Raw genomic sequence first — 13,398 nt, 5'->3', positions numbered from 1 at the left:
TGCTAGGAGGACTGTAGAAAAGCGCACAACCTCCAGGTGCCTACCTTATGCTTGAACTGGAAGATTTGCTTTTACTAAATTCCAATGAAAATTTTAATGAAGTATTTTGGTTCAGAAGGTGGTCAAAAGTCGTTGGCATGTTTAGAATGAGTGAACACACCCCAGTTCTAGTAAACAGAAACTATTTGCTATACATGCTCATCTCCCTAGCACCTGTGGGAGCTGCTACCAAAGCAGATGGCCAAGAGGAGGATGAAAAGAAGACAGATCAAGGAAAGAAGGAACCAGACGGACAATTCAAAATAGTATTCATCTAATTCTTCACAGTTCTATTTTCCCTTTTGCTCCCTTCTGTCTCTCTGTCTGTTCCAGACTGAAAATCAGTTGCCCTTCTTCAAGACATTTTACAATTTTACAAGCAAACTAAATGAACACATTAATTCTGCCTCTACAGGGCTCAAAATAGAGAGCAAAATAAGTGTTCATTTATAATAGCAAAAGTGCCTGCAAAAAAATGGCTTTTTCATTACAGTTAAAAAACATTTCTGAATTTATCTTCCTTAACTCCTGAGTGCCCCTGCATTTTATCTCTGTTTTTCAACGTCCTTTCTCCATTCCTGAAACCCGTTCTAATACACATGTAAACCATTACTAAAAAGCATATAATTAGACTTAAATCAATAGCCTGATATCTGGATTGTGCAGTGGCAAAAGTCAGGCAATTCCACAGAAATAGCCCCTGAGGAATATCCTCTGCTGCTCTACAAGGTTTTAGATCTTACTTTCTGCATTTTGACTGATTAATACAAAATGTACCTTGGCATTTTTACTGCTTATAATGCAAAAGGTTTGCAACATTCAGCAAGATACACTTACATTTGCCCAATATTTCTTAAGCAAACACTACCTTAAATTTTCCGAATTACAGTAGCATATTTTTATTATTTTTTCCCCTCTGTTGGTAAAAGCAGTAGCTGTTTAATGTTTTTTAATGAGAATTAAAAATCTGTTTATTTGATTTAATCAGCTCATTGAGCATTCTCTTTGTTCCTCTAATCCCTTGAACGGGGATGTCAAGGCATGTGATAGCACACAGCCATGACAATAATCTCAGGAGGTTATCCATCGCTGCCATTTATAATAACTAATGCATTTTAGTACTAAAGAGACTGCTATACTCATTACAGGGGAAATCTACTCCTCCCCATGCATAAGAGCAGCAGCTGCAGCTGGCTCTGGGCAAGAAATTATGGAGGCCTTCAGGGTACAGAACCCATTCGTAAAATGGGAGCTGGCTCCGTAGCCCTCTACAAAGGCCCAGCCACTCCATCACCTCTTTTTCTCCAGCCTCTAGACTAAGGAGCAAATCATAGTTACTTCTTATTCTGTTTACCTTCAGAGTTTCCTTCTGTTATACCACATTCAGAAGCTGCCAGGGATCCACCACTCTATTCTGCCACTGAGTATGAGCATTATTGGACTCACTGGAAAAAGAACCTTCCATATCCAGTTACGGACAGCTTTCAGCATATACCTGCACACGGCACATATAACATTAGACTCAAATGAATGGCTGTATGCATAAAAAACATGCCCATTTTTACCTCAGAAATGAGCACCTTCAATTAGGCATCCCTGCAAAAGAAACTGTTTTCGGAGGTGTTTAGCACTAGCAAAGGCCTACAGAAACTCAATCAGGACAAACCTCTTTTAGTTGTTTCAATATAATTTTAGTTTCTTGCACTCAAAACTAAATATTGTTGGCCACAATTGGTACAGGTACATATCTGTGAGCTTGGTTAGAGCGAAATATGCTGTAATAGCAAAGAAAATTTTTTTTCCTCTGGAGATAAAAATGTAGGCTGTCCACTTATTATGTACACTTAATAAGTTTTGAAGCAGTCAGTTTCCTCCCACTCCAGTTTCCAATGCACTACAATCATTTTTCCTGATACTCACCCTGCTTCTCTACAAATTCATCAATGTCTGAAGTTGTACTTCATAATGAATAAAAAAAATCTGCAATGTGCTTCAAAGGATTGTGCAATGCTGACTGGCGTTCATTTGATGACAGATAAAATAAGGCAATAAGGTTATCATGATTGCTCAGTCAATCTGTTTCCAGAGAACTACACAATCATTTCAAATAAGGCAATTTTTGCCTCTTTTCTTAACTTTCTAAGATAGAAAAAGTTGAGCCATTACCCTTTCACTCTCAAAGAGAGAAGATAACTTGGTTTTCCCACTAAATTGCAGCTCCGAACCTTCAAAGCACAAAGAAAAACTAGATTGCAAGTGCTAGTGTAGAAGGACCATAAAGTTTTTCAGGGTTTATCACCGTCATGTTTGAATTGCTTTTTTTAATTTTCTTTCAAATCCAACAGTTATTTGCAGATGTAACAATTTTGTTTTCTTTTACACTTTATTTTATGTAGGGCATGTGGTTGCCTTTACCTACACAACTGAAAATGCTTCTGGGATTTCTCCTGAAGCTTCAGTCTGCTGCCATTATTTGAGCATGCATATTTATGTTTAAGCTTTATGGCTGCAGAAACACTGTGAATATCAATCACAAAATTCACCACTCAAAAAAGCATCGCAATATAATCTCTGTGAAGTGACTACATCTTACTAATTGTAGCTCTGTTCTGTTCAGCTATATGTAGAGGAATAATAAATTCCTTAAATTCAGCAGAGCTACCCGAGAGCTTTACTCAGTGACACTGAGAACACAACCATAAATAGCAGCAGATGAGAAAGTACAGTATATGCAGTGATGCTTACCTGTTTGTCCTAGAGGTGACATCTAAAAGAGGTATTATTACAGAACTGAAGAACTAAGTTTGAAGAAATACAGTATTCAAAATCCCATTGACTTCTCCTAGAGATAAATCTAAGGCTGCAAAATCATATTGCCTTTTTTTAGTGTGATAAGTGGATCTTTTTAAGCCTTCATTTGCTAACTACATGATATAGCCCAAAGCAGCAACCAAGGATACCAGAAATTATTTTAAAAGAAAGGATAATTTCCATGCCATATTTTTTGAGTGGTACATTTTAATGGCTACCCAGACTGATGACTTGGATATCATGTCCAGTCCAAGGAAAACATCTTTGAAGAGTGTATCACTCTGCACAGGTAATTGCACTGACTAGAAACAACTTTATCTCCCCATTAGGAATTCATTCACTCCATTAAGAGAGGTAGGTTTGAAATCAGCTTGGGACCCTGACTCACTCCACTAACTAAAGTCAAGTCATCTCCTGGTAAAATATTGAGGGTTTCTTAAGCAACAGAGAAAAATTATGAAAGCAATTAAAGAAAGCTCAAGTGTCAATTTAACCATGACATAGGCTAGACAGAATGGAGTTATTTCATAGATACCTATTGTATGCTCTCAAAAAAACCCACATGCAAGAGAAATTGTTAGGTAAAAAATTCACGTGGGTAAAAGTGAAAAACATCAGGTTTGCCTTGTGCAGGGAAGTGTGCAGAGTAGGAGCTTCTTCTCCAGCTGTAATGAACTCAGTGCAAGCACATTAACAAGCCACTTGCTTCTATTCTGATTTATCTTTACCATCAATTAGATAGCTTTTATTTGTGCCTTGGGGCTGTGCTGTGTTGGCACTTGCTGTGCACTGTTACTCCTGTGAATTTATTAGCCAAAGATGTAATTTAATCAGTGATTTCAAGTTACCACCAGCAAATCCCATTTACTGTCATTATATCTGATAACGTTTTTCAACAACGTGGTGCTTTGTTGTTTTTAACTTTTAGTTGCTCTTGTACCCTTGCTTGCCCTACTTCCATATATCCTAAAAAGCACTCAGATAAAAAAGACTGAATCAGTGTGTCATATATGCATTGATGATGAAATTACTTTGATATTTCAGCTACAGTTCTGTTACTTTCTGGATACTGATCCCAATGATCTCAAAAAAACCCTCAGATCAACTAAACTTGTGTGAGTAGGGAAAGGCTGAAACAAAAGATAGTGGAGCTACTGCTCAGGCACCTTTTATCATTATTTTTCAATATTAACATCCCTTGTGAATCACTGGCACGTCTAGGACAGGAGGTGAAGTAGCCAAGGGGCAGTTGCCATAATAAATATACCTTCTGATCTCCATAGATATTCAAATTGATTATGCCAAAGAGCCCTTCAAGTGGCTTGCACCTTGTAGCACCTGCAGCAGGAAAGACTTTGTGAAACAAAGCATCTACAATGCTGCTAACAGCCTACCATGGGGGATGAACTACAAAAGGCGTGGAGTGTCCTGAAGTCATAACAAAAGAAGTCTCTACTAGGGATCTTACAGGCTCTGAAAAAATGGAATCAGACTTCCTCAGAGATTTTCTTGGCCTGTGTCTGCTGCTTAAGGCTAATTGCCTTAAGGTCTTAATTCCTTTGTTACCTGCTTTTTGTGACATGAGGAAACGATTATGATTTTTTTAGATACGTAAAAGAACAAAACCAAGGGAAGACTGAAGTGCTTCCTCCGTATAAATGTGACATTCATAATTTTTAAAATGCAGGCCAATCTGAATATCTGGCAGTTTTGCATATAAGCTCAAGGCACTGAACAAAAAAGTGCTGCAACAGTGGTCTTCAAAAGAAAACAAAGGAAAAAGATGAGATGAATGGTGAAGTATGAAGAAGTAATGAATTAATTAGCACTTAAAAGGTGTACTCACTTATTAAAAATAGGTTCTCTCATTCCAAGTATTCATAATCCTCTTTATTTGATATTAAAATTAAACCACTGATTACAGATTATTATTTCTAGATAATATGATATGTTTGTAAACTCTATAATTCAGATGTCAAATATCAGGCTGTTACTGAACAGTATTTTGTGTTTTATTGGTTGTGTTGTGTAAACATAATTTTTTACTGTGGTTTCATATACTGTGCTTAGGGTTAAAAGCTGATATGGTTAATGGGTCTCAAAATATATGAGAAATAATCCTATGTATTTGTAAGTATTGGTGTCTATTTGTTCTACAATTTAGTTCTTCACATGCACATTTATAATTAGCAAGAATTATGGAAAGCAAAGAAAATCTAATCCATTAGGCAATATTGAACTAGAACATGCTTTTCCTGAGGTTCAAAATGCTTCTTAACATGGTGCAAGTAGGTGACAATCAAAAACCCCCATTCTTCAAACGAAAGAGACAGATGTTTAAATTCACTTGAGGAAGGTGCATGTTTCTTGTAAATGAGATTTAAAATGTAGAAGTTACCCCACCTACTGCATGTCTTCACTCTTCCAAGTATATGCACTCACACCCCAATAGCTTCAAAAGGCTCAGTTTTATTGCTTTAAATAATACTGAGATGCAACAACCTGCCTTTTTGGCAGGTCAATACGGACAGATTGTAGGCAGAATGTCCCACCTGGCATGCCTAAATTTTATCTATCACCCAATACAACAGATATGTTAAAGGAAATAATATGGTCAGGAGTCTGTTTTACTAAGTATTGTAATCAATTTATACACAGACTCAAAAAAAAGACTACTAGGACCACATCGGCACAGATTTCATGAGAATCGGGATCTGCAGCCAAGCAATTTTGAGCAGCTAGAAATCCAGGCTACTGTCTTTATCCGTTTTTGTCAATGACTTTGGTTATCTGCCTGCTGTCATCACAAATGCAGCAAATTCCCAAAATGAATTAAGCTTAGTCCCAGGTTAACATTTTGTACAATATAGAGTAAAATGATCTTTCAGTTTCATGGATACAATCCCATGGAAGAGTCTTTAAAATGAACTAAATCCAATGGGCTAAGAACAAAAAACCTTAAAAGCCCTCAGAGGACAAATGATACTTTCTGAAGCTTACTCCTTAGTTCACAGCATACAAAATAGTTTGATGGACTTGTGTCTGATTTGCTACAATTTTAATTCTTTACTTGACTTTTTTTCATCTGTAACACATCAAGAATAAAGTTCTACACAATACATTTAATTTGTGCTAGCACTCATCTTCTTATGACAAAACGAAATAGTTTATTTCTAAGTGTTCCTAAGGTTGAATCTTTCTGTATTTAAAAAAGGAACACTGAATTAAACAAGCAAGCAAAAAAAAACCAAAAAACAAACCCACAAACAAAACCCACAAAAACCCCAGTAATAAATAAAACAGCCTCAGAGCTTTCCAGATGTCCAGATGGGACTATCAGCTGGGCAGTGAAATTTTCCTGCATTATGTGCCTTCAAAAGCCAGAAGACAGAGGTGTACCACCACACAGTATAGCTGGAATAATCTCAGTGCTGACAAATAATAAATTGGGTATTACAGATTTCCAAGGTACTTCATCACAAAAGTAACCCTGTGTACTTCATCACTGCAATCAAAATAACATCCAAAGAGATAATTATAAGTCTGGAATTCTCAGAGGAGTGAAAACAAATTACATTCCATTCTCAGAAAAATTTGTCCAAGAGAATCCACTGTTGATCAGAGATCCTATGTATTTAGGATTTGCATACACATTATGAGTTATCTGAGGGAGCTACTAATGCTAGTAACATCCATAAAGTGCAGTCTAGTAAAAGGTTATCCCCTTCAATACTCAAAAAATAAAAATGTTTTAATCAGAAGTCATCAAAATGCAAAGATAACACAGCAACTCAGCAGCTAAATAATTCATGACTTCCACTTGTATTCTGCCTCAACTTATAAATTTCTAACACAATTACTGAAATAACAATACAGTGCAAGGCAGCACAAACCTTTCAAGAGCATGAAGAACTATTATCTCCCACAGAGGACACTGCCTGGAAGTTTCACTAAAGACAATAGGAACCAGACTGTTCTAAGACACTGATCCTTGGATTATTAAAATACACAGGCATCTTTGGAAAGGGGTACAGTGAAAAAGCTCAGATGTTTTTCTAGTGAGAGAAATGAGAGGGACTGAAGGGAGGCATCTGTTCAGAGAAAGACCAATCACACTCTAAATACACAGTCTGCCAGAAATAGAGACTATGTAAAGACAGTATTCTTGCTTCTAGCTTACTTTTTTTTTTAATATGTTACCGCAAAATTAAAAACTGGGCAAATTAGTTTCCTCAAAGGGTATCCAAAAACTTGAACTCCCAAAGGGCGATATGTACAAAACAATAAACGCTAATTTTACAAAGTTCTTTGTAAAAAATATAGAAAGATATATGAAAAGCAAGCTTGGCCTAATTCACCACTTAGACAGTTAAGGAGTGCTTCTTTCAGCACTCCTCTGTGACCTGTGTCAACTCCATTATTCTTAATAAGATAAGGATGCCTTGATACATGTTTCATTTTCTGTAATAGTCAAAATTGGTGAAGCTGGAAAAGCTTTCAGGCACATGACCTTTCTCTACATAACTGCAAGTCAGCTCTTGTTTACAACTGCTGGTATTGTGCTATGCTGGTATCATTATCTATATTATCTGCAGCATAAGTTAAATTATAGATTCATTTTTTAATTTTTTTATGAAAACTCTGTTTGTATGATACCACAAGAAACTCTCTAGACAAAAACAAATTGGTATTTTTTTAATTTTCAAACCTATTACTTCTAGCGCTTCATATTTCTGCCACAAGTCATGTGCTGGTACCCAAGTGCTATACAAACAGTAATTAATTAGGTTTCTCAACATGCTGGTGAGGTACCATGGCTATTATTTTCATCATACCAAGAGATTAAATGACTTGTTCAAGGACGCAGAAACAAATCAGATTCAGATGGAAAATGTGAATCCTAGGTTCCTGCTTTTATTGATGACCAACGCTTTCTCTCCTTTTGTTGGAGATAAACCATCATAAAAATAATAATGAGTAATCTGTTAAACATCTAATAGTGCATTACACAGACTACTGGTATCAGTGTGCATAAATACATGGTCTCCAAGCATTTCATCTTCAAGACAAATAACTTCAACAATAATGAAAAAGGAGATGTAACAGAAAGAGATCAGAGGTTAATTGTTATCACATTAGACTCTAAAAATATGCTCCCCTTTAACACCTCATGACAGATGCCAGAAAAACAGACAGAATCTGTCACAATGGAAGAAAAGATGCTAATTTGCAGATATGCAAGCTATAGTCTACAGTAATAAAGTCAGTTCTTGTTGTTTCTTAATAACAAGCTGTCATATGGTGGGATTATAGTGTGGTTTGACACCAAACTACTTCTCGTGGAGAGCCAAAGTGTTATGATGACACTGATCTCCTTCACTCCTCTGGGATATTTCAATTCTGTTACTTATAAAATGGAACCCAATTTCCTACACAGTACAAACAAACTCTGAAACCCTTAACGTAATTCTGTGGGGTGAGTGGGCATGAGGGAAACCACTTCATAAGCAAACAAAATCACATTATAATTTCTCACAAATATAGTCCCTACTCTGCCTGGTACCCTCCCCTCTTTTTCCCCTTGCCCCAGGGCACAACAAAGTACTGTGTAGCATATTGCCTTATGAATCTTCTTCAAGTACCCAATTATCCTGGTGCACCAGACTTGTCATTTCCATGACAGCTGCGTGCAGTATGCAGCACATGCTGTCAGAGGTGAAAGATTGCACACAGGCATCCTGCATTTCCATTACAACGTGGAAAGTGAAGGGGAAGTAAGGTAAACACAAACACTACCACCCCACTACCCCCCAACAAACAACTTTGCTAAAGATGATGACTAAAAGCAGAAGTTTAGATCATTTTTTAAAATGGCAATATAATTGCCAGACATGCTGGTGCTGTCTCTGCCTTCAGTAAAATTCCCCCTGTGTATTTTTTTGTCATGATAACCAATGAGGTGCTGTAATTACATTTTGAGCACTTTTAAACAGAGTTGAATAAAACAGTCCCTCAGCCTGAAGTTCCTCCAGAAGAATTAAGCGTCATATTTTCTTTCCTCTGACCAGTTGTCTTCTTTTTAACAAGTAAATACATCATCACCACTCACACACAGAGACCCACCCACAAAATCCTGAGGGATGTCACCATTGAGCTGTACTCGGTCCAGTAGGCTCCCAGGTATACAAAGGGGCACAGAAGTGATATAGGACACTCACCCACTTGGTGAACAATACTGGCTGAGCACAGACATCTGAGCCAGGACACATCTGGCAAACTGAATTGCGATGGATCAAAGCTGGCACTCACGTGGTGGGAGGTAACTGATGTTAACCCTCTGAGCATATGTTCATGCAAGGTGACATATGCCCTCAGTTCCTACTAATATCAGTGCAAACCATACCCTGCAAGCATCATGGTCAATATCTCACTGGATTGGGCATTTAAGGACAAACATGCAGCACAGATGAGTAGTCAGAGTTCATAAGAATGTGCTGAGGATTTTTTAATTACACACAGGGTTTAGCACTTATGGTCTGCATCTCACTTCCTCCTTTCTGAATTATCCTCAGCAAGCCCCTGCAAATTCTTCATGTGATCATGCAGTTCATTCCAGCTGTAAATATAAACATCCTTTTTCCACAACCTATCATTATTAGGAAACCAGACAGGAAAAAGTGAGATTTCTTCTTCTCTTAGTAATGGATTTTCTATTTTTAAACAACGAAAAAAAAGCTTGTAAAAAACAATAATTATGGACAGTTAAGGATTCTTTCTAAAGACAGGTAGAAAAGGCTGCATAATAACTCATGATTCAAAATTAATTTAATCTACATCAATAGAGACAAATGGAAGCAACCTGAAATCTCTGGTCAAGTATTCTAATATCAGCACTTGAGGAGATATATCTTCACAGTCTGAAATGGAGGAGAAGGGGAGCAGCTGCAGTGAGAGAAGGGAAGAAAACAGAGAACTCCCACTTCGCTCCTTTGTGAAGTGGGAATAAGGTGTTTATTACTCAGCATCAGCTGCTTGTTTTTCACAGGATGATATAACACGAAGCTTCCGAACACGATCTAGAGTTAATACCCTGTGCAGACAGCACATTTATGTCACTAGAGGACCTGGGAGGCTGAGGTTATAGGCAGTTAGTGCAGCCTTTCACTCTGTGGTGCACGTAACTAAAGGATAAACTTTGGTTCCTTGAAAGAGCTACAGAAAACCCTGTGCTCTGAAATCAGCATCCTGTCATGAAACACGTGTTGTTCTCTTGTTTGGAAAACAACACTCCTTACTGAACAATAAACAGTCAGATAAGCAACCTCCCTCTCAGAGTTAATAACAGAGAACACATAAAAAATGTGTAATCAGGGTATAAGCATTGAAAGGTAAGGATTCAGAAAAATGTTTAAAAATAGGAATTAAAACATTCTTCAGTATGAAACATTTAATCCTTCATAACCTTTCCCCACTGCAAAGGCCCAGGATCATCATTCTATCACATTCTTAACAGTATACTCACACCAATGTCAACAACAGACTTAAGCCTGTTTGGAAAAAGGTCTTTGGAGATGGTGCAGGAATTATGGCAGTAAGATAAGGGAGTGGAGGAGGCTGGAAAAGATAAGTAACAACAGTAGCAATAGGAGAGTGAGTTCTAAAAAGCTAAACTTAATACTTGTATATTATCTTGTAACAGCAGCTCTGACAATAAACAAACCCAGTAGTTAATCTGAAAAATAAAAAATATGCATAATTTTTACTAGTTATGAAATTGCAGCTGTTTTACGGCAGAAGGTTATGGATTTCCATATTGCTTAGATTATTATAATTCCTTTTAAAATCAACAGTAAACTAACAACAAAGTATAATTCTCATCTCTTTGATAATGACATTTTTCTATGTAACATGCATTGCTTTCATTTTAAATTATGCAGTATCATTTTTTTCACAAAAAACTAATACTTCCAAAAATTTACAAACACATGGTTTATCACACATTCCTGAAGTAAATATCCTCTTGTGAGGATATTTACTCTGCACAGTCAGAGGCATAGAATACATATATGATCATGTTAGTGGTAAGACAGAGCTATAAATATCTTAATTAATTTTATTACTAATCTTCCTCCCAAGCTCCCTTCAATTTGTTAAAGTTAGCAAATCTTGTTCACCTTGCTGAAGCTTTGTAAGTGGGAGCACTACACAGCCGGAGGATGTGACAACTTTTCATTCATAGGGATGTGCTTCATAATACCTGGCCACATCTATGTGAAGGCTGCAGGAAGGCAGAGAACACTAGTCTTCAGCTTTTTAAGGGTATTTAGTGTGACTAAGTTTTGGCTCATCTTAGCTCTGTAAAATTACTCTTATGCTTAAAACTTTCTTTTTTTAACCCCCTTGGTATTTTGATACTTCTGAATGTTAAATCAGCTGCAATTCTGCCTGTAAAAAATAATTTTGATAGCCTGGGAATAATAGCCTTGAAAAATGCTGTGCGTTTTACTAAACACATGCAAATCTCTTCCGAATGTGCTATGTAGTAAATTAGAGGTGCTAAACACAACTTCCATTCTGAGAAGTAACACTGTAAAATTGGGGCATATATGTCTGAGTCTTTCTGAAAGGGAAAACCAACGCACTATATCTTGATAAACAGAAAGAGAAATTCAGAAATCACCTGGAGATAAAAAGATCAGTTTCCTTGAAAGGAAGAGGAAATTACACACTGAATATTTATTCCCTTGCATCTCTGCACATACTTATGCACCCAACAACAGAAATTAAAGATACCACCACTCTGGAAGATGAAGACCTCAAGTTACGAGAACACATGGGACCATTCACAGTCTATGAACCACTGATATGAGCAGGTTTCCACATGTACACCAATGAAGATCTATCACAGTTCACTTTCATGAAGCTTTCTTATTTTAATTCTTATTAAAATCGAGCTTTTGATTTTTGAAGGCAAACCTATTTTCCCAAACCTGCCCTTCCATTACTAATGAAATTGTCGAGATCTGAAGTCATTATTAAAGTATACTTTAAATTATTTAGTACAAAAAAAAAAGCAATTCAGCATGGAAATTATTGTCTCTGTTTTGAAGAAGGAAGAAAAAAAGGCATACATGATTAAAATTTTAAAAAAAATCTAAACCAGTATTTCCCCATTATCTCAGTACACCTTTTCTTACCTTAAGTTAGGTGCAATTATTATTGCTGAAAATATTAAAAATAACCAGAAAAACCACCAAAACCATAGTAGAGGTTAGTGAAAGAGGACAAAAAATTGTAACCGAGATGTTCTACTTTAGTAATACTGACAGTGAATATCCTGTTTATGTAGAGAATTAGTCTGAGCCTTTCAAAATGCTTCTGTATAACATGCAATGCTGGCAGAACATGGTGCTACTGGGTGCGAGATGTCAGCTGTTCCAGGTGATCCTGTACTTCAACAATAAATGGCTACCTTTTGCCAATTTCAAATTTCTTTTCCTTTAATCTGCTGTTCTTTTTTATTTCAATATTAAACCTCCACTACATAAAACCACCCAACTGATACCTGTAGGTCACATTCAGGAGACTGGGAAATAGTCTGAGGAGCATTTGTAGAACCAAACATTCTAATAAACTTAATATATACGAGTGATAAATTCTGGTAGTTTTATCAAACTGTCAGAAAAAAGCCCCTCTATACCTGGAACCCATCAAGTGCTGTGTAAATAGTAAAATTCTTCTCCCATAACAAGCACAAAAGAGATGCATTAAAATCTGAAGATGATGTATGCACAACCAAACCATCTTTGAGGAACCAGCAATAGTTTGGGGGCCTAACACAGCCAAATTCCTAAACTACCTACTGTCACAGAGGACTAACAAGCGGAGAGCCTTCACCACCATCATATGCTACTGACTCCAAAGAAAGAAATAACACTGTAAACTACTTGTATTACCTTCCCCATGAGGGAAGTTTCAAAACAAGGATTTGGGTCAATGGGTTAGGACTCAGACAGAGCTTCTGAGTGTTCAGTAAAAGGAGCTCTATACTGTGACAGCATGTGCCTTCCAATTGACATAGTCATCTTGTACCTACAGAAACAGGAAGGTTTTGTTCACTAAACCTATGGCAAAACTTACTGGAGGCTCAAAGCCTTACAAGGATCTAGTAACCACAGTGGTAGTGGATCAGGGGTTGGACTTGATGATCTCAGAGGTCTTTTCCAACCCGGCTGATTCTATGATTCTATGATTCTAAGAAATACTTTATATACCTGTAGAGGAAACACTGCTGCTACCCCTGCTTGGGATAACATCAGGCACTGAAATAGTCTTCATTCTTTTATCATATCACTGTAGTAATCTGAATAGGTAGAAGTTTAAAAAAATAAAATTCAGCATCATTTTAGAAAGATTTGAATGTATTAGCAATGTAAGTCTTCTGGAAAATTGCCTTCATGCATAGACAGTCTTGTAATTTCCAGTTTTCTGTTTTTCTCTTATGTGCATTTTAATAATGTAGCATATTTATACTGCCATGAGACAAAA

The 13,398-nt window shown here is 36.8% G+C and overlaps 1 protein-coding gene and 1 long non-coding RNA gene across 5 annotated transcripts in view; both read right to left on the bottom strand.

Moving 5' to 3' along the window:
- Nucleotides 1–13,398, bottom strand: part of SASH1 (SAM and SH3 domain containing 1) — a 540,193-nt gene that overhangs the window by 419,895 nt on the left and 106,900 nt on the right. The gene's annotated exons all lie outside the window — the stretch shown is intronic.
- LOC127481688 (uncharacterized) overlaps nucleotides 1–13,398 on the bottom strand; it is a 48,138-nt gene that overhangs the window by 26,896 nt on the left and 7,844 nt on the right. Inside the window, exon 2 of the long non-coding RNA XR_007908289.1 lies at nucleotides 13,125–13,213. This is a non-coding gene — a long non-coding RNA (uncharacterized LOC127481688). The remainder of the gene's footprint in view (nucleotides 1–13,124; nucleotides 13,214–13,398) is intronic.

The sequence above is a fragment of the Manacus candei genome, unplaced genomic scaffold, assembly GCF_025592945.1.
Source record: "Manacus candei isolate 608988 ecotype Guabito, Panama unplaced genomic scaffold, ASM2559294v1 h1tg000081l, whole genome shotgun sequence".
NCBI lineage: Eukaryota > Metazoa > Chordata > Aves > Passeriformes > Pipridae > Manacus > Manacus candei.
The sequence above is the reverse complement of the archived record's forward strand: the minus strand, read 5'-3'. Positions and strand labels throughout refer to the sequence as shown.